Source organism: the organism of the source record quoted next, unplaced genomic scaffold (assembly GCF_019419815.1).
Source record: "Pyrus x bretschneideri cultivar Hongxiangsu unplaced genomic scaffold, Pyrus_bretschneideri_v1 Contig2, whole genome shotgun sequence".
Taxonomy (NCBI): domain Eukaryota; kingdom Viridiplantae; phylum Streptophyta; class Magnoliopsida; order Rosales; family Rosaceae; genus Pyrus; species Pyrus x bretschneideri.
This window is the reverse complement of record NW_025999501.1, coordinates 843,831-862,314: the sequence shown is the minus strand read 5'-3', so window position 1 is coordinate 862,314 and position 18,484 is coordinate 843,831. Positions and strand designations below refer to the sequence as shown.

At 36.0% G+C, this 18,484-nt stretch overlaps 1 long non-coding RNA gene across 1 annotated transcript; it reads right to left on the bottom strand.

The window, feature by feature from the left end:
* Positions 1-3,950: 3,950 nt before the first annotated feature.
* On the bottom strand, positions 3,951-17,145 carry LOC125476696. Its single transcript, XR_007257995.1, has 2 exons — positions 17,012-17,145; positions 3,951-4,357 (listed from the first exon to the last, which is right to left on the bottom strand). It is a non-coding gene; the product is annotated as an uncharacterized LOC125476696 (long non-coding RNA).
* Positions 17,146-18,484: the final 1,339 nt, after the last annotated feature.

Below are 18,484 nucleotides of genomic sequence, written 5' to 3'. Positions count from 1 at the left end.
TGAGGTATGACTTGAATCGTTTCCTTAAAGTGTTATTTGCCCCCACTCAAATGAGTTTGCTAAAGGGTTCTTGGCAAATCACTTCCAGTATACAACAAAGTATGGAATATTCGATTAGCAAAACCGAATTATACTCCCCTAGAAATAACTAGAAAGAAATTGTATGAATGTGATGGAGAGAGAAGAGAGAAAGGAATGTAGAAATAAATTTCTGAAATTGTGTATGAAACATTATGCCACAAACATGTATTTATAGACAGCAAAGTACCCGTTCATCGAGCCCTTTCATTTTAGTTGAAGATACACAACTCTTCTTAATAGTGTTTACCCAAAAGACATGTCTTCTATTTAATATTTTCAGAAAATAAATTTTGATTATTTATATATATTTTTTTAATTCTACTCATATAATTTCAGTAAGCATCATGTCTTTTAACTAAAAGTTGTAACCATTCAACTAATTACATTTGCTGCGCACTGTAGCACCCTTTATCATACACACACACGCTGCACAATGCAGCACCAAATCATATATATATTCTTGAAATATTCAACAATCCTTCCCTATTTTAAGAATATATAATAAATGGTATTACAATACTTCTCTCTTTTAAATTAATCACAAGCATACCGATATAATCATGCATATAATAAAGGTGTCTTTCGAATTAAACCTTTAATTAGTGTAAGTAATTCAAAGTTATAACGAATGCGATGGTGACCTAAGTTTAAACCACCTATTCTTATGTTAAAACCGGAATCACTACACACATGATTATATGTTATTTCCTTAAAGAAATTTCTGAACTAATTAAGCATTATTATGGCCTTGTGCTTCATCCTGGTTTCATAAACATTTACAAGAGAAAACCCAACTCCTGGCAGAAGCAGGACCACTTCTTATGTTCATATAGGTGAGGTTCCTGCCCATGTCCCTGCTACTATAGACATAACTACAAATAACCTCATTAAGAGATAAAACTCATCCTCCTAAACGTAGCAAACTTGCACTAATCATCCTAGAATGAGCTATATATTAATTTTTAGTGCTTTTACAACCACTTATCAATAACTTGTTATTACCCATTAAACTTTTAAACTAGTGATGTTCTAGAGAAAGTCGGGTTACCATTATCGGTGGCTAATTTTCAGTAAAGGGTTTTAACCCCATTCCATTAGATGTACTAACTACCAAAGCTCTTGAAAGTGCTTTCGTTAACGGATCTGCCAAGTTATTACTTGATTTAACATAAACAATATTAATAACTCCATCATTTATTAATTGCTTGACATATTCATGTCTCAAGCTAATATGTCTAGACTTTCCATTGTATACCTTATTGTATGCTCTAGACAAAGTAGCCTTACTATCACAGTATAAAGAAATGGATGGCATTGGTTGTGGCCACAACTCTATTTCCAATAACAAATTTCTAATCCATTCCGCTTCTTTACCTGCTGCCGCTAATACTATAAATTCAGATTCCATAGTTGAATGTGCTATACATGTTTGCTTCTTCAAAGCTCAAGATATTGCTCCTCCGGTGATTGCAAAAATCCACCCTGATGTAGACTTATTATCATTAGCACTTGTTATCCAACTTGCATCTGAATATCCTTCAAGTACTGCTGGAAACTCATAGTAAGTTAAACTCAGGTTTATAGTTATTTTAAGATAACCAAAAATTCTATTTATTGTTTTCCAATGAGCAGTACTTGGATGACTAGTGTATCTAGAAAGTTTGCTTACTCCAAATGCGATATCAGGCCTGGTACAATGCATGGCATACATTAAACTTCCGATTACACTAGCATACTCAAGCTGTGCAACGGACCTACCAGAATTATTAAGCAAAGTTGCACTAGGGTCATAAGGGGTTTTTGGTTCTTTTATTTGTAGATGCTTAAACTTAAGAAGCAATTTTTCTATATAATGTGACTGACACAAAGCGGAACCCCTATTATGTTTCCTAACTTTAATTCCCAAGATAGTATATTCAAGTCCTAACTTTAATTCCCAAGATAGTATAATCCTGTCCAAACTTTTAAAATTGTTAAAAGAAACAATTGCCACAAATCCAGTCAAACCCTGAAAACACACTGATAACACTAAGAATGTAGAATTAATCATTCCCAAACAGATGAATCAAACCTAGTAACGCAATCCAAAAATAAAAAGAAATATATAAGGGAATTTAACCTGAAAGCATAATTAAATCAAAATTTTAATTTGGCAAGAAAAGTCGTTATGGCCAAGAATCCAAACCATGATCACTGACGCCAGTGCTCGAAACTTAATTATTATGTAATTTTGATACAAAATTGCGGAAGCATGTTTATGAAGTCTTAAATGATTGATTAGAAAAGATATCAAACCGAACGATAAACACAAATTATGCTTTTGTAATATTATTTATCTACAAATTTTCAATTTAACAAATTACCTATTAATCAGACCTAAGCTTGTTGTGTTGCTCTGGTATCGTATTAAGATATTTCTGAAACCATAAGAACAACAAGACATTTGGATCACGAATACGATAAACCAAACTGACATAAAAGGGAGATAAACTGGAGGAAGAAGAAGCCATGATTGCCAGGATTTTGAAGGAGTCTTCTACTTTCAGCAAGCAAAAGTGCTCCAACAATAATAGGGTTTGCTCAGAATCGAACATGTATTTTGTGAAAGCAAGGCCTGCCTATGTATAGTGAAAATACTCCCACTAATCCGGCCTTTAACTGATTAGTGGGGATTTGCCAAATCATAGGATAACATTAGAGTCCTAATTGATATTGATATTTTGTCTAACCAAATAAGGCCTCTTGATTAGTTGCACAAAATAAGGACTCCAAATCTTAATTAAAACAAGATTCCATAATTTCCTCAACACCAACTAACTTGTTAACCAAGTTAAATGATTGACAAGAAATCAATAAATCATATTTATTGGCACTCACATGGTTACACGGCATCCTTGTTGATACTATACTCTAGCCAATGAAACTCATCGTACCAATCGGAATGAAAGAGATGAGGAACTCCAAAAAAGTCTTCGTGGAAAGGCTTTAGTACAGGCCAACAATACACTTTTTGTAAATAAGCTCTTCGGACTTGATCTCTAATATTAGGCTCATAATCTGACATCGAAGGTCGAGTTCCAAGATCCGCCGGAATAGTAGCCACAATTTTTCTAACTCACTTTCGTTTGAACTTGAACTACCCGGATTGTCCATGGTAGTATTTGTACATTGTTTTTTATAATATCGTAACATAACTGTATAATTTGAAGTCTACCAATTTTGTTACGGATTACTCAAATTTGATAAAGTCATACAAACCAATCACAACACAAAACTTAACTCATTCAATAGTCCAAATAAAAACTTTCATCACTTTATCAACACAAACACTAAAACACACATATCAATTCATCTAAATAAAAACCATAAGTTATGATCCACATCAATCATCAAATTTAATTATTCACAAAGAAACATTTTTTTTAACCAACTCACTAAAAAAAAAATAGAAATTAATTTGAATAAGTTATGAAGAACTTACTTTGGAATTTGAAGGATGGAATATAGGTGGTTGTTAGAATGATCATCGGAGTGGAGTGGTAGGAGTTTGGTTGTTAGGGATTGAGCTGGGGAGAATTGGGATTTGACAATTTGAACTGGAATTGGGTTTCTTAATTCTTGGGGTTTGATGCGGATCTGGTTTTTTTTTTTTTATTTTTTTTTTTTGTTATAAGCCAATGCTGGTATGGTTCTTTGGTAAAAGATGCCTTATATAATTTGTTTAATGTTTTCTATAAAGTAATCTGGTCCAGAACAACGTTGTTTTGTCCAAGTATACTAAAAATAAAAAGAGTGGCAGGGTGCGGCAAACAACATAGGTGTTGCGCGCATGACATCCACGTGGGTTGCTGGCAAATCCAAGCCTGCCCTACTGGCCAACAACCCAAGCTTTTATTTGAGGCATTTTATCAAACAATTGAAAGGCAATATATGAAGAGCAACTCTAACCTTTAAAGCGCCATCACCCAAATCATTCATAGAGATTCACTCCCTTGCCCCTGAGTGGGTCTGTCGATATTTAGATTGACTTAAATCGAAAATAATATACAGTTGATTCTAATCTATCCAAAACCGAACTTATTTCTCAAGTGAATGTTTGTGCACAAGAAATACTTATTCTCTATCTCGTTCTCAAACCCTAGAAGAAACCCCAAACTTTACCCTCTCCCCAGCAGCCGGCTTCTAGCTTCTGCTTAGGGCTGGTGGCAGACACCCTTTTAACCTTTCGTATCCTCTTCCTTATTCATGTTTCTCTCATCCTCTTACTTCCCTGCACCTGCGATGGCCCTAATTCGTGTTAGGGAACGGTAGAGCAACCCACTTTCCACGAGTGTTGTGGATGGAGCTCTGTGGAGCAACCCACCATCTACGAGTGGTGCGGATGGAGATTTGTCTTTGGGTTTTTTCCCCATGTTTCAAGGTATCATACCTCTGATTTGGGGCTTTGCACTCAAACTCTTCCAAAACTTCGAATCAACCATCCAACCCCTCACACCCATCAACTCCATATTTGATGGATCTCATCTCAACACTTACTCGCTACTTTATCCGTGCATCTATCCAATCGAAGACAACTATATGTTGTCACCCCTACAAAGGTCTGGTATCTTTTCGAATTGGTGTTTACACCACCTGACCTTTTTATGTTGCTGCTTGGTTCTAGGCATTCACATGCCTATTGTGTGTTTGTTTTAAGTTGAGGACCGGAACTGTGGCGACCGGAATGGGTATGGTTCATCTTGATCTGCAGATTTGGCTCTTTTTCATCGGCGTTGAGACAAAGATGGGTTTGAGTTTTGTTTTCTACGGAGGTTTCTCTTGGATTTTCTGTTCGGTAGTCATCTCCACCAATTTTGCGGTGGCTGAGGCGGCGGGTGAATCTCTGTTTAGGGTTATTAGGTTTTTCTGTGTAGTCACTTTGTATAAAAGAAAAGAAGACGGACTCGTTGCAACCTGAAATCATGAGAAAGTCAGTGAAATTCAGTACAACATCTTCCAGTAATCAACGGTTTCAAATGTCCAGTAATCAACGGTTGTGTGTTGGATGGATGGTCCATTGGTTCCTGAGAAAAGTAGAAAATTGATGGCTCATTTTCTTTGCTTTTCTGTTCTGGCGCTTGTGACACCGGTTGAGTCACATATTGGACATCATGAGTGACGACAAATTGATATTGATCGCAGAATCTCTCAATCTAACAAAATCAAAACTTTCCACGCGTCTTTACATAAACGTGTACAACTTTTCAAGATGTTTCTTATTTTGGTGGTCGTCTTTTTCTTCTCAAAATTAAAGGTAAAGAAAACAAAAAAGAATGAAGTGATAGATTATTTTATAGGATGAACTATTAGTTTAGTCATTGAATTATCACTTGAGTAAAAATTAGATTCCTAAATTAATTTTTTTTTTCAGAAAAATTAGTTATTAAATTATAAAAATTTGTCAATTACATCCCTAATATTAAATTCGAAGCTACTTATTCAATTTTTCGTTTCAGGAAGCGAACATGTGCACAATGGGACCATCTATGCCTTCAGTTGAATGTGAGTTGATAAGACTATTCGCAATAGCTTAAACCAACTCGGTCCCTCTCTTTATAAATTCCTTCACTAATTCCTCCTTAAATACCATGAAAAAAACAAATCAGAATTTCACCCACTGACCAAAAACCCATCAGCATAGTGTGATAAATTCATTATTTCACTTATGACTGCCACTTTACTGATGGGATTAATGCAAATAAAATCCCAATTTCAAAAAGTAAATTTTCAATTAATTTCTCAAAAGCAATAATTTCAAAAAGCCCAGAAGTATACAAAATATTACCAAAAAATAGAGAGATTGAATAAGTAAAGAAAAATAACTTAGAGAAGGGGATGGGGGGGGAATCTGTGATGAGGGTTGAAGGCTATGAGATTACCCAGATCGACTTGAAAATGCTGATGCCGGGTCTCCATTGCCGCTTTCCTGCAGTTGCTTTTCATCCTCTCCATTCGACAGTCCAGGTCTGCAACCCAAAAACATACAGAAACGATTAGCTTTGCGGTCGGATTATCAAATCATGCGATTATAGGACCGACATGCACGCAAATAAAAAATTCATCAATTTTTTTTTTCTGAATCCATAATTCAGATTGGAGTTCTAATTCAACGGAAAAAAAAAATACATAAATCCATCAAAAATTTTGCCCAGATGAAAAAAGAAATAAAGGATGAATTAGAAGCTTTTAGCAAAAGAGTTTAAATCAACAGGCCTCTCTCTCCCTCTCCCCTGTAAATTCACCGAACCTAGAAAAAGCCATCTGTAAATTCAAAACAACCCGCAAAATCACAAATACAAAATTCAAACAAAAAATCCATGTGAACATCGAAAACCACAAAAACAAAATTTGAAACAGCAACACGGAGAAAGTCACGAAACTTACCAGAAGACTCTAGATTTCGTGGGTAAAAAACCGATCCTGATCGAATCCAAAAACTGATGAAATAGCCGATGAAATCTGTAGCCACCAAGGGGTTTTAAAATCACAAAAATTTGAACAAAGAAAAGAGAATTCAAAAACCAAACCCAAAACAAATATGCCGGAGAAAAGTAGAAAATTGATGGCTCATTTTCTTTGCTCTTCTGTTCTGGCGCTTGTGACACCGGTTGAGTCGCATATTGGACATCATGAGTGACGACAAATAGATATTGTTCGCAGAATCTCTCAGTCTAACAAAATCAAAACTTTCCACGCGTCTTTACATGAGCGTGTACAACTTAAGATGAACATTTCAACATGTTTCTTATTTCGGTGGTCGTCTTTTTTCTTCTCAAAATTAAAGGTAAAGAAAACAAAAAAGAATGAAGTGACAGATTATTCTATAGGATGAACTGTTAGTTTAATTATTGAATTATCACTTGAGTAAAAATTAGATTCCTAAATTATTTTTTTTTTTCAGAAAAATTTGTCAATTACATCTCTAATATTAGATTCGAAGCTACTTATTCAATTTTTCATCAATTTAAGTTACGTTACTTGTATGTAATGGTCATTGAAAGGTAGATTAAAAATTTTGCATAAAAAAATAGTATGTGGAGTTAACTTTGGAGGGTAAATTAGACATTAGATTGCCAATCTATATAAAATGTGAAGGGCTTATAGGCGTGAAAATGACGGTATTACACTCTAAAGTGCGTCAAGTGATTTAAGTTGATGAGAAATTGGATAAAATAGCTTTGAACATAATAGTATGGATGAAATTAACAATTTTTAATGAATTTAGGGACTTATTTTATGAAAAAAATAATTCAAATATCTGATTTTCATTGCGGTGATATTTCAGAGAACTAATCAGCTCTCCATTATATTTTATATAAACAATAAGATAATTAGAGACTATTATATATCTATTTTTTTTTAAACCTGGGTTTTCCTCTCTCTAGTGAGAGTCATTCTCCCTTTTTGAGAGTTTTTCTCACCCTTTCATGTGAGGCCTCTAAATTTCAGTAAAACCAATGGCACCGCCCTTAGCTTCGCCCGGGGTCGATCGCCGTCCTCCCCTCTCTTTCCTTCTTATCTGTTTTCCTTACTCCTACTATTTTTTAGCCTTGGTTATTACACTGTTATGTCCGGTTTCTCCTTCCCAGACGGTATCTATCCTATGTGTTCATCCATATTCCGATCTTCAGCCATACAACCTACTGAGATTATGTGTAGAGTTCCAGTAGCTTCACTGGCTCGAGTGTTTCCAACACCACCACTTTCTTCTTGTTATCTGCCTTTTTCGGCAGTGTCGTTCGTGGATCTCCACGAACTTCATCTCGACAGTTGGCTTATCTTGTTTGGTTGCTGGCTATCCTTACTGTATGGTTGTGCACAAGTTGCAGATTGGAGTTTCCTGTGGCATTTGGTGAGGTATTGCTTAACTGTGCAAGGGGAATTGGACGGCTTGGGATGACCTCTAGCAGCAAAGGAGACGGTAGAAGTTTCTAGGTTCAGTGTTTGTGTTTTGCGTTTTGGGCCTAATTGTATCTTAGCTTTTGGGATGTGTTGGTCTGTTGTGGCCCTTTTTTGGATGTTAGTATGTTAGCCTTGGGCTTTTGTCAGATTGTAAAGTTTTTTTTTTTTTTGTAATAAAAAGTACTTTTGACCAAAAAGAAAAAAACAATAAGATAATTTATACTAAATTTTAAAGAAAACTAATGAAAAGAGCTTAAAAACTTTGAGTTTTAATGATAAGGACAAAATAAAAGGTAAAGTGAAAGTATCAGAATTGACATTTTAGTGTAAAAATATAGTTTTTCATTAAAGTGATTTATTCGAGTACTCCAAAATTATTTTCACAATTAGTAATCGTGTTTAGAAGAGTGTTGTGTTTTTTCAGGCTGAGGAAGAGGATGATGCCAACACAGATGATGCGGAATTTGGTTCAAGCGTATTGGTGGACTGCGCCATTTTTCCTCCTTATTTTTTAGTTGTAGAAGTGTTAAGAGGGAAGAGATACTGCTAAATGTTGAACGTTGTTGATGTCTTAATCTCTCATGAGTATGTCTTGAAGAATAGAAGAATATGGTGCACCTTATTAGCTCAATCTAGTTTGCTCATTAGTTGCAAAATTTGGTTCAAGCATGTTGGTAAGAATGCTCAATGAGAAGGAGAAGGAGAAGGGAGAATGCTTGTGACACCGGTTGAGTGCATATTGGACATCATGAGTGACGACAAATAGATATTGTTCGTAGAATCTCTCAGTCTAACAAAATCAAAACTTTCCATGCGTCTTTACATGAACGTGTACAACTTAAGATGAACATTTCAACATGTTTCTTATTTCGGTGGTCGTCTTTTTTCTTCTCAAAATTAAAGGTAAAGAAAACAAAAAAGAATGAAGTGACAGATTATTCTATAGGATGAGCTGTTTGTTTAATCATTGAATTATCACTTGAGTAAAAATTAGATTCCTAAATTATTATTTTTTTCAGAAAAATTAGTTATTGAATTATAAAAATTTGTCAATTACATCTCTAATATTAGATTCGAAGCTACTTATTCAATTTTTCATCAATTTAAGTTACGTTACTTGCATGTAATGGCCATTGAACGGTAGATTAGAAATTTTGCATAAAGAAATAGTATGTGGAGTTAACTTTGGAAGGTAAATTAGACATTAGATTGCCAATCTATATAAAATGTGAAGCGCTTATAGGCGTGAAAATGACGGTATTACACTCTAAAGTGCGTCAAGTGATTTAAATTGATGAGAAATTGGATAAAATAGCTTTGAACATAATAGTATGGATGAAATTAACAATTTTTAATGAATTTAGGGACTTATTTTATTGAAAAAAATAATTCAAATATCTGATTTTCATTATGGTGATATTTCAGAGAACTAATCAGCTCTCCATTATATTTTATATAAACAATAAGATAATTAGAGACTATTATATTTTTTTTTTTTAAACCTGGGTTTTTCTCTCTCTAGTGAGAGTCATTCTCCCTTTTTGAGAGTTTTTCTCACCCTTTCGTGTGAGGCCTCTAAATTTCAGTAAAACCAATGGCGCCGCCCCTAGCTTCGGCCGGGGTCGATCGCCGTCCTCCCCTCTCTTTCCTTCTTATCTGTTTTCCTTACTCCTACTATTTTTTAGCCTTGGTTGTTATACTGTTATGTCCGGTTTCTCCTTCCCAGACGGTATCTATCCTATGTGTTCATCCATATTCCGATCTTCAGCCATACAACCTACTGAGATTATGTGTAGAGTTCCAGTAGCTTCACTGGCTCGAGTGTTTCCAACACCACCACTTTCTTCTTGTTATCTGCCTTTTTCGGCAGTGTCGTTCGTGGATCTCCACGAACTTCATCTCGACAGTTGGCTTCTCTTGTTTGGTTGCTGGCTATCCTTACTGTATGGCTGTGCACAAGTAGCAGATTGGAGTTTGCTGTGGCATTTGGTGAGGTATTGCTTAACTGTGCAAGGGGAATTGGACGGCTTGGGATGACCTCTAGCGGCGAAGGAGACGGTAGAAGTTTCTAGGTTCGGTGTTTGTGTTTTGCGTTTTGGGCCTAATTGTATCTTAGCTTTTGGGATGTGTTGGTTTGTTGTGGCCCTTTTTTGGATGTTATTATGTTAGCCTTGGGCTTTTGTCAAATTGTAAATTTTTTTTTTTTTTTGTAATAAAAAGTACTTTTGACCAAAAAGAAAAAAACAATAAGATAATTTATACTAAATTTTAAAGAAAACTAATGAAAAGAGCTTGAAAACTTTGAGTTTTAATGATAAGGAGAAAATAAAAAGTAAAGTGAAAGTACCAGAATTGACATTTTAGTGTAAAAATATAGTTTTTCATTAAAGTGATTTATTCGAGTACTCCAAAATTATTTTCACAATTAGTAATCGTGTTTAGAAGAGTGTTGTGTTTTTTCAGGCTGACGAAGAGGATGATTCCAACACAGATGATGCGGAATTTGGTTCAAGCGTATTGGTGGAGTGCGCCATTTTTCCTCCTTATTTTTTAGTTGTGGAAGTGTTAAGAGGGAAGAGATACTGCTAAATGTTGAACGTTGTTGATGTCTTAATCTCTCATGAGTATGTCTTGAAGAATTGAAGAATATGGTGCACCTTATTAGCTCAATCTGATTTGCTCATTAGCTGCAAAATTTGGTTCAAGCATGTTGGGTAAGAATGCCCAATGAGAAGTAGAAGGAGAAGGGAGAATGCTCTCATGTCATTTTCATTTTTTTTTTTTTATTATTAATATATTTTCTTATGGTTTTATCCGACAGAGAATGTTGTTAGTTATTATTAATATATTACTTGTCGGTTTTATATATTTTCTGTCGATTTTATCCGACAAAGAATGCTCTTATTTATTGATTATTAATTTATTTTCTGTTGGTTTTAATTTATTCTCTGTCAGTTATATCCGACACTGACACACCCCGACCCAGAAAGTCTACTTGGACCCTGAATCGAGCTGTGCTGGCTGTCACCTGGAAGGTGACGAAGCCATAAAATGTGATAGTGTATAAAAAGTGAATAAATTTGAATCTAAAAGTGTCTAAGTACCAGAGTGCACTGCCAGTGGGAGCGAACCCATTTCACACGCGATGTCAGAGCATAAGTAAGGTATAGTAGTGTGGGTAAGAATCATACCCTCAGAAATATCCATCAATATTAAGATTCGCCACAGATTCTTGTCGATACAAGCTCAGCAGCTAAAACCTGGAGGGCACCAAACAGAAGGTGTGAGTAAGCAATAAAACCAAGCTTCCCAAAGTTATTACGTCTCTAAAGTAATGCCCCTAAATGTAAAACCCGTATCGTTTTCCATAAGACAGTACCACATATATACATATATCCAAACCATACTCAGAAATGACCAAAACCACGGTTTGCCATCAACTCCACCATACATTAATAAGTAGGCCAAATGAACTAAATCAATACAAAGTGATATATCAGTCAGAGTCATCTAACATGACATATACAACTTATCCATATCTCATCAATCATGGCTAGCATATAAGTCGGAGTCACCTATAGTGACCTGTACAACTTATCCATATCTCATCAATCCTGGCTAGCCAGTAGCTCAATAAGTACACCTGCACACGAGTCGGAACCACCTAAAGTGGTTTGTACGACAAGACTTGGTGTAATAAATACGCTCAAGTGCTACGATCACGTGAAGACTGGGCGAATAATCACGGGTCACCTACGAGTTGGAACCACCTAAAGTGGTCTGTACGACAGGACTGTGCACCTACCTTGGATCCAAGGTGAGCATAAGGTGTGGGAGGTGAATATCATGTGAAGGACTGTGCCCTGGCCACGGGCGGGAGCACTAACACCGAGGTGCAGGTTTATGAGCTCTCAATGCATCTCAATATAACATGTGCAACTCATGGCAACCAGTACGACAGTATCGAAGTTGCCTAACACATAACTATAGTCATGCTATAACGCAATCGATTCAACTAATACCATAACTCACCTGAACTTACCTGGGTGTCCTGCGTTCACCTTTGCACTTAAAAGCATTCCTAATAATTATATGCAAGTAATATACATATGGATATACCATGATGCAATCTAATACTCAACCATGTCGTAGCATTTTCAATTATAAACAATACAGTGAGAAGTGTACAATCAATAACGCCCTACTCCCAAACTACTTATTTTCAAGGATAATTATCCATAACAACCCAATTAACACTAATTTAACAAACTAATTCATAAAACTAAAACTTTCTTTTACCAATTTCCTCCGCATTACTCAATTTCCCAAGCAAGGCTTTTGTCTCAAATATTTTATGGCTACATCTAACGTCTCGTTAGACTGCCTACGTACCCTAGACAGGGATCAAGCCATTCGTAGTTCATATAGGTACTTCAAGCATTCACAATAATTATACGAAGGTAATATACCTAATCAATTTAAAAGTGTCGATAGAACTCTCAACAATATGTACGATAAAAAGGAAAAGATCCACTCACCTGGAGTCCACGCTATGATTCTCTAGCGCACACATCGAGGCGTCCTGAATGATTGGTCCCTGTGACCAATTATCAAATCACATCTCAGAACTCTTATCCGAAGAATACGTAATTCACATAAAACACAACCTCAACGACATTCTAAAATAGTTTGAGACCTATTGACCACAAGTCAACCGTCAATCAAAGATCGACGGTAGGGTTTACAACCCTGTATAACTTGACTCGGAAGATCCGCATATCAGATTTCCAATCCGCAACTCCCAACGATCCACAATATGTTTCTAGAATAACATATTAAAATTTCATTACGATCCAACGGTCAGATCTCCGCCTATTGCCTAAAACAAGTGGCCGTGAACATTTATTTTACTAACTTACAAATCCAATTCAGGAAGATCTGTAAGTCGGATTCCCGATCCATAAATTCCTATGATCTTTAAATATCACGTATTATAATGTATCCAATTTTGGTGACGATCCAACGGTCGGATCATCGATTCACATTTTTATCAAGTAACGTATCGTAACGAATTTAGGTTCCAACTATCAACCTACGTCGTTCAAATGATAAAACTGAATTCAAGACATTTGACATAGCCTAAAAATAGCATTGGCGGCCCACTGGCCATGCGTCGCCGCACGCGCCGCCGCGGGTGGCGGTCGGCTGCCCCAACTCGCCGGAAAATCCAACTATTTTCAAAAATTCTCAAACTTCACAGAAATGAAGATCTCAGTGAGTGGAGCAGCTTTCATACCTGCCACGAAGTCCAAAAGTGGACGGAAGATGGTCAATTTTGCCCACAAAGCCAGCGGGTGCCTAAAACTTCCCGACGTCGATTCGTCGTCTACAGTGGTCCAACGGGTCAAGGTTGGTTGGGTTTTTCTCCTGGGATGATGGGCTACAAAGCCCAAGTGGTGGCATCGGCCATCGCTTTGCCGATTTGCCGAAAAATCGAAAAGCGTAGCCGGAGCACCATTGATTTTTGTCAACTTTCGTGGCCTCAAACCGCCCCATACCATGGTTAATCAAGGTGGTTCTTGGGTGGGTTTTGTAGAGGGGAATGAGAGCTTCAAGATGGTGGTGGTGGCATTGAAAAACTCCACCGGAGTTGGCCGGAATCGGCCTTGGAAAATGGTAGTGCGGGTAGACGGGAACCACTTCCTTTTCTACTTTTTTTTTTTCTTTTTTTTTTTTCCCTTTCCTCCCTCCATTTCTGATTGGGCTTCCCCCACAAAGTGGGGATTTAATTTAAATAAACACTAAACCTTGAATAACCAATTTCGAATGTCCGTAACTATACCGTTATAATCCGGACTCGCAAACGGCTTTCGCCTATACGTTCGTACCAATAAGTACTACGAGGATATGCTAAAAGAATAAGTCCCACATCTCTCAAGTCGATGGTCAACGGAAGTCAAAGTCCTTGCCTCTAGGGTAATTTCGTAAATTCACGCTTTTAAATTAAAATAAAAACGTAAAATTTGGAACGGGTTGTCACAGACACAATTTTTTACGGTTATATCCGACACAATTTTTTTTTGTTTTAGAGTATTTTCTGTCGGAAAATTCATTTCCTGACATTGGAAGATATGTAGCTTATTATATCCATCATTGCATCCATTTTCTGTCGGATTTTGCTTAATATCCAATAGTAATACACGTTTCTTGTCGGTTATCATAGCGACACTAATAAATGATTTTGTAGTAGTGATGTCAAATTTGTCAACATAACTAAAGTCCATCAGAATTGCAAGATTTGGTATTAAAAAAATATTCTAATTTTTTTAATTATATGTTAATATAAGGGAAAAAGTTTAGCACGAGTTTTGAATGAAAGGGAGGAAATAAACATCAGAGTGCAAATTTGAGGGAGACAATAAAAGATTTATATCGCGAAAATAGAAGAGTATAAATCCAACCTTTGACCAATTAAACAAGATCACCATTAAAATATTAGCCAAATACAATACCTAACCCCTCATATATTAGACATTTACGCAATTGCATCCCTCAAACCACACCTGAAAATTAAAAACAAAGCTCCATTCATTTGGGCACATACAAGGATTAAAATTTCTCAATCATCATATCATAAAGTTCAAAGAGATAACTGATGGTAAGTAGAGAATCTTTTTGCTCAAATCGAAACCCTATCCGAACCAATTTTTGAATCCAGAACATCTTGGTAATCATTACACCACACCAAATCAGAAAACCGAATACTCAAAAGCAGATCAATAGAGTTAAGAGGAGATATCAAAATCCATCAACATCCATAAAATATTTGTCAACAACTTAAGAATCAACAAAACAATCCTTAAGAACAAATACTCAGGAATTCACAAACCTTCAAATATAATCCTGTCCATACTTTTAAAATTGTTAAAAGAAACAATTGCCACAAATCCAGCCAAACCCTGAAAACACACTTATAACACTAAGAATGCAGAATTAATCATTCCCAAACAGATGAATCAAACCCAGTAACGCAATCCGAAAATAAAAAGAAATATATAAGGGAATTTAACCTGAAAGCATAATTAAATCAAAATTTTAATTTGGCAAGAAAAGTCGTTATGGCCAAGAATCCAAACCATGATCACTGACGCTAGTGCTCGAAACTTAATTATTATGTAATTTTGATACAAAATTGCGGAAGCATGTTTATGAAGTCTCAAATGATTGATTAGAAAAGATATCAAACCGAACGATAAACACAAGTTATGCTTTTGTAATATTATTTATCTACAAATTTTCGATTTAACAAATTATCTATTAATCAGACCTAAGCTTGTTGTGTTGCTCTGGTACCATATTAAGATATTTCTGAAATCATAAGAACAACAAGACATTTGGATCACGAATACGATAAACCAAACTGACATAAAAGGGAGATAAACTGGAGGAAGAAGAAGCCATGATTGCCAGGGTTTTGAAGGAGTCTTCTACTTTCAGCAAGCAGAAGTGCTCCAACAATAATAGGGTTTGCTCAGAATCGAACATGTATTTTGTGAAAGCAAGGCCTGCCTATGTATAGTGAAAATACTCCCACTAATCCGGCCTTTAACTGATTAGTGGGGATTTGCCAAATCATAGGATAACATTAGAGTCCTAATTGATATTGATATTTTGTCTAACCAAATTAGGCCTCTTGATTAGTTGCACAAAATAAGGACTCCAAATCTTAATGAAAACAAGATTCCATAATTTCCTCAACACCAACTAACTTGTTAACCAAGTTAATTGATTGACAAGAAATCAATAAATCATATTTATTGGCAATCCACTTGAAGCATCATCACCTTTGTATCCAAGGTAATGTCACATGGTGTTGAAATATTCAACACCAGGATTGTAATAGACAACTCATAAAATTCCAAGTACATAAAGATGCATATAATGTCACATAGGGAGCAGATGGCCGCCCTTTTCTTTTCTTGTTACGGATTACTCAAATTTGATAAAGTCATACAAACCAATCACAACACAAAACTTAACTCATTCAATAGTCCAAATAAAAACTTTCATCACTTTATCAACACAAACACTAAAACACACATATCAATTCATCTAGATAAAAACTATACGTTATGATCCACATCAATCATCAAATTTAATTATTCACAAAGAAACATTTTTTTGAACCAACTCATTAAAAAAAAATAGAAATTAATTTGAATAAGTTATGAAGAACTTGCTTTGGAATTTGAAGGATGGAATTTAGGTGGTCGTTAGAATGATCATCGGAGTGGAGTGGCAGGAGTTTGGTTGTTAGGGATTGAGCTTGGTAGAATTGGGATTTGACAATTTGAACTGGAATTGGGTTTCTTAATTCTTGGGGTTTGATGCGGATCTGTTTTTTTTTTCTTCTTTTTGTTATAAGCCAATGCTGGTATGGTTCTTTGGTAAAAGATGCCATGTATAATTTGTTTAATTTTTTCTATAAAGTAATCTGGTCCAAAACAACGTTGTTTTGTCCAAGTATACTAAAAATAATAAGAGTGGAAGGGTGCGGCAAACAGCATAGGTGTTGCGCGCATAACATCCACGTGGGTTGCTGGCAAATCCAAGCCTGCCCTACTGGCCAACAACCCAAGCTTCTATTTGAAGTATTTTATCAAACAATTGAAGGGCAATATATGACGAGCAACTCTAACATTTAAAGCGCCATCATCCAAATCATTCATAGAGAATCACTCCCTTGCCCCTGAGTGGGTCTGTCGATATTTAGATCGACTTAAATAGAATATAATAAACAGTTGATTCTGATCTATCCAAAACCGAACTTATTCCTCAAGTGAATGTTTGTGCACAAGAAACCCCAAACTTTACCCTCTCTCCAGCAGCAGGCTTCTAGCTTTTGCTTAGGGCTGGTGGCAGACACCCTTTTAACCTTTCGTATCCTCTTCCTTATTCATGTTTCTCTCATCCTCTTACTTCCCTGCACCTGCGATGGCCCTAATTCCTGTTAGGGAACGGTAGAGCAACCCACTTTCCACGAGTGTTGTGGATGGAGCTCTGTCTTCAGTCGTTTTGTCCTTCCACGCAACTGTGATGGCCCCGATTCCCGTCATGGAACGGTGGAGCAACCCACCATCAACGAGTGGTGCGGATGGAGATTTGTCTTTGGGTTTTTTCCCCATGTTTCAAGGTATCATACCTCTGATTTGGGGCTTTGCACCCAAACTCTTCCAAAACTTCGAATCAACCATCCAACCCCTCACACCCATCCACTCCATATTTGATGGATCTCATCTCAACACTTACTCGCTACTTTATCCGTGCTTCTATGCAATCGAAGACAACTATATGTTGTCACCCCTACAAAGGTCTGGTATCTTTTCGAATTGGTGTTTACACCACCTGACCTTTTTATGTTGCTGCTTGGTTCTAGGCATTCACATGCCTATTGTGTGTTTGTTTTAAGTTGAGGACCGGAACTGTGGCGACCGGAATGGGTATGGTTCATCTTGATCTGCAGATTTGGCTCTTTTTCATCGGCGTTGAGACAAAGATGGGTTTGAGTTTTGTTTTCTACGGAGGTTTCTCTTGGATTTTCTGTTCGGTAGTCATCTCCACCAATTTTGCGGTGGTGGAGGCGGCGGGTGAATCTCTGTTTAGGGTTATTAGGTTTTTCCGTGTGGTCACTTTGTATAAAAGAAAAGAAGACGGACTCGTTACAATTCTCGAATGCCAAAGAACAAAGTTTTGCCTTTCTTGATATATAGTAGACCTGGCATTCGTGTCGTCTTTCTCGTGTTCGTGTCGTTTTCGTGTCATACCCGATAGCTTAACGGGTCGTGTCGTGTAATACCTGTTAAAGTAAACAGGTAATATGACCCGACCCGAAATCAACCCGTTAATATTATCAGGTAATATGACCCAACCCGTTACCCGTTAAGAAAATTATATTTTAAATCAATAAAAATGAAAAGAAAAACATAATTTGACCCAAAAAAATGTAAAACATAATACTAAATTAGTATATACATACTAAATTTCGGAGTTGACCCCTTAATGAACGTTGTAAAGTTTTTCATTACGTGTGATTACATTTTTCACACTTATTATTATTAATTTTTCACTCAAATAAATAACATTGTTCATGAGATTTTTAAAAATCTACACTTATTTATACTTTCATCAAGTATAACATAAGATTTTATGGTATCCACTAGTGTAAATATTTTAAATTGAAGATCGAATTCATTCATTATATTCATATAGGGTCAATGAGTGTAGCTGTAAAAAATCATCAAAATCGGAGTTAAAATAACCGTTAAATCGTAATTTTTCGTTTATAACCGTCGAAAAGTTTTGTCTCATTACTTGATCTCTAAATGTTTTTTTTTTTTTTGCAATTTTTGGTGTATGCGATCTTGAAGCATATATAAACAAGTTTGACGGTTGGATCGTTGAA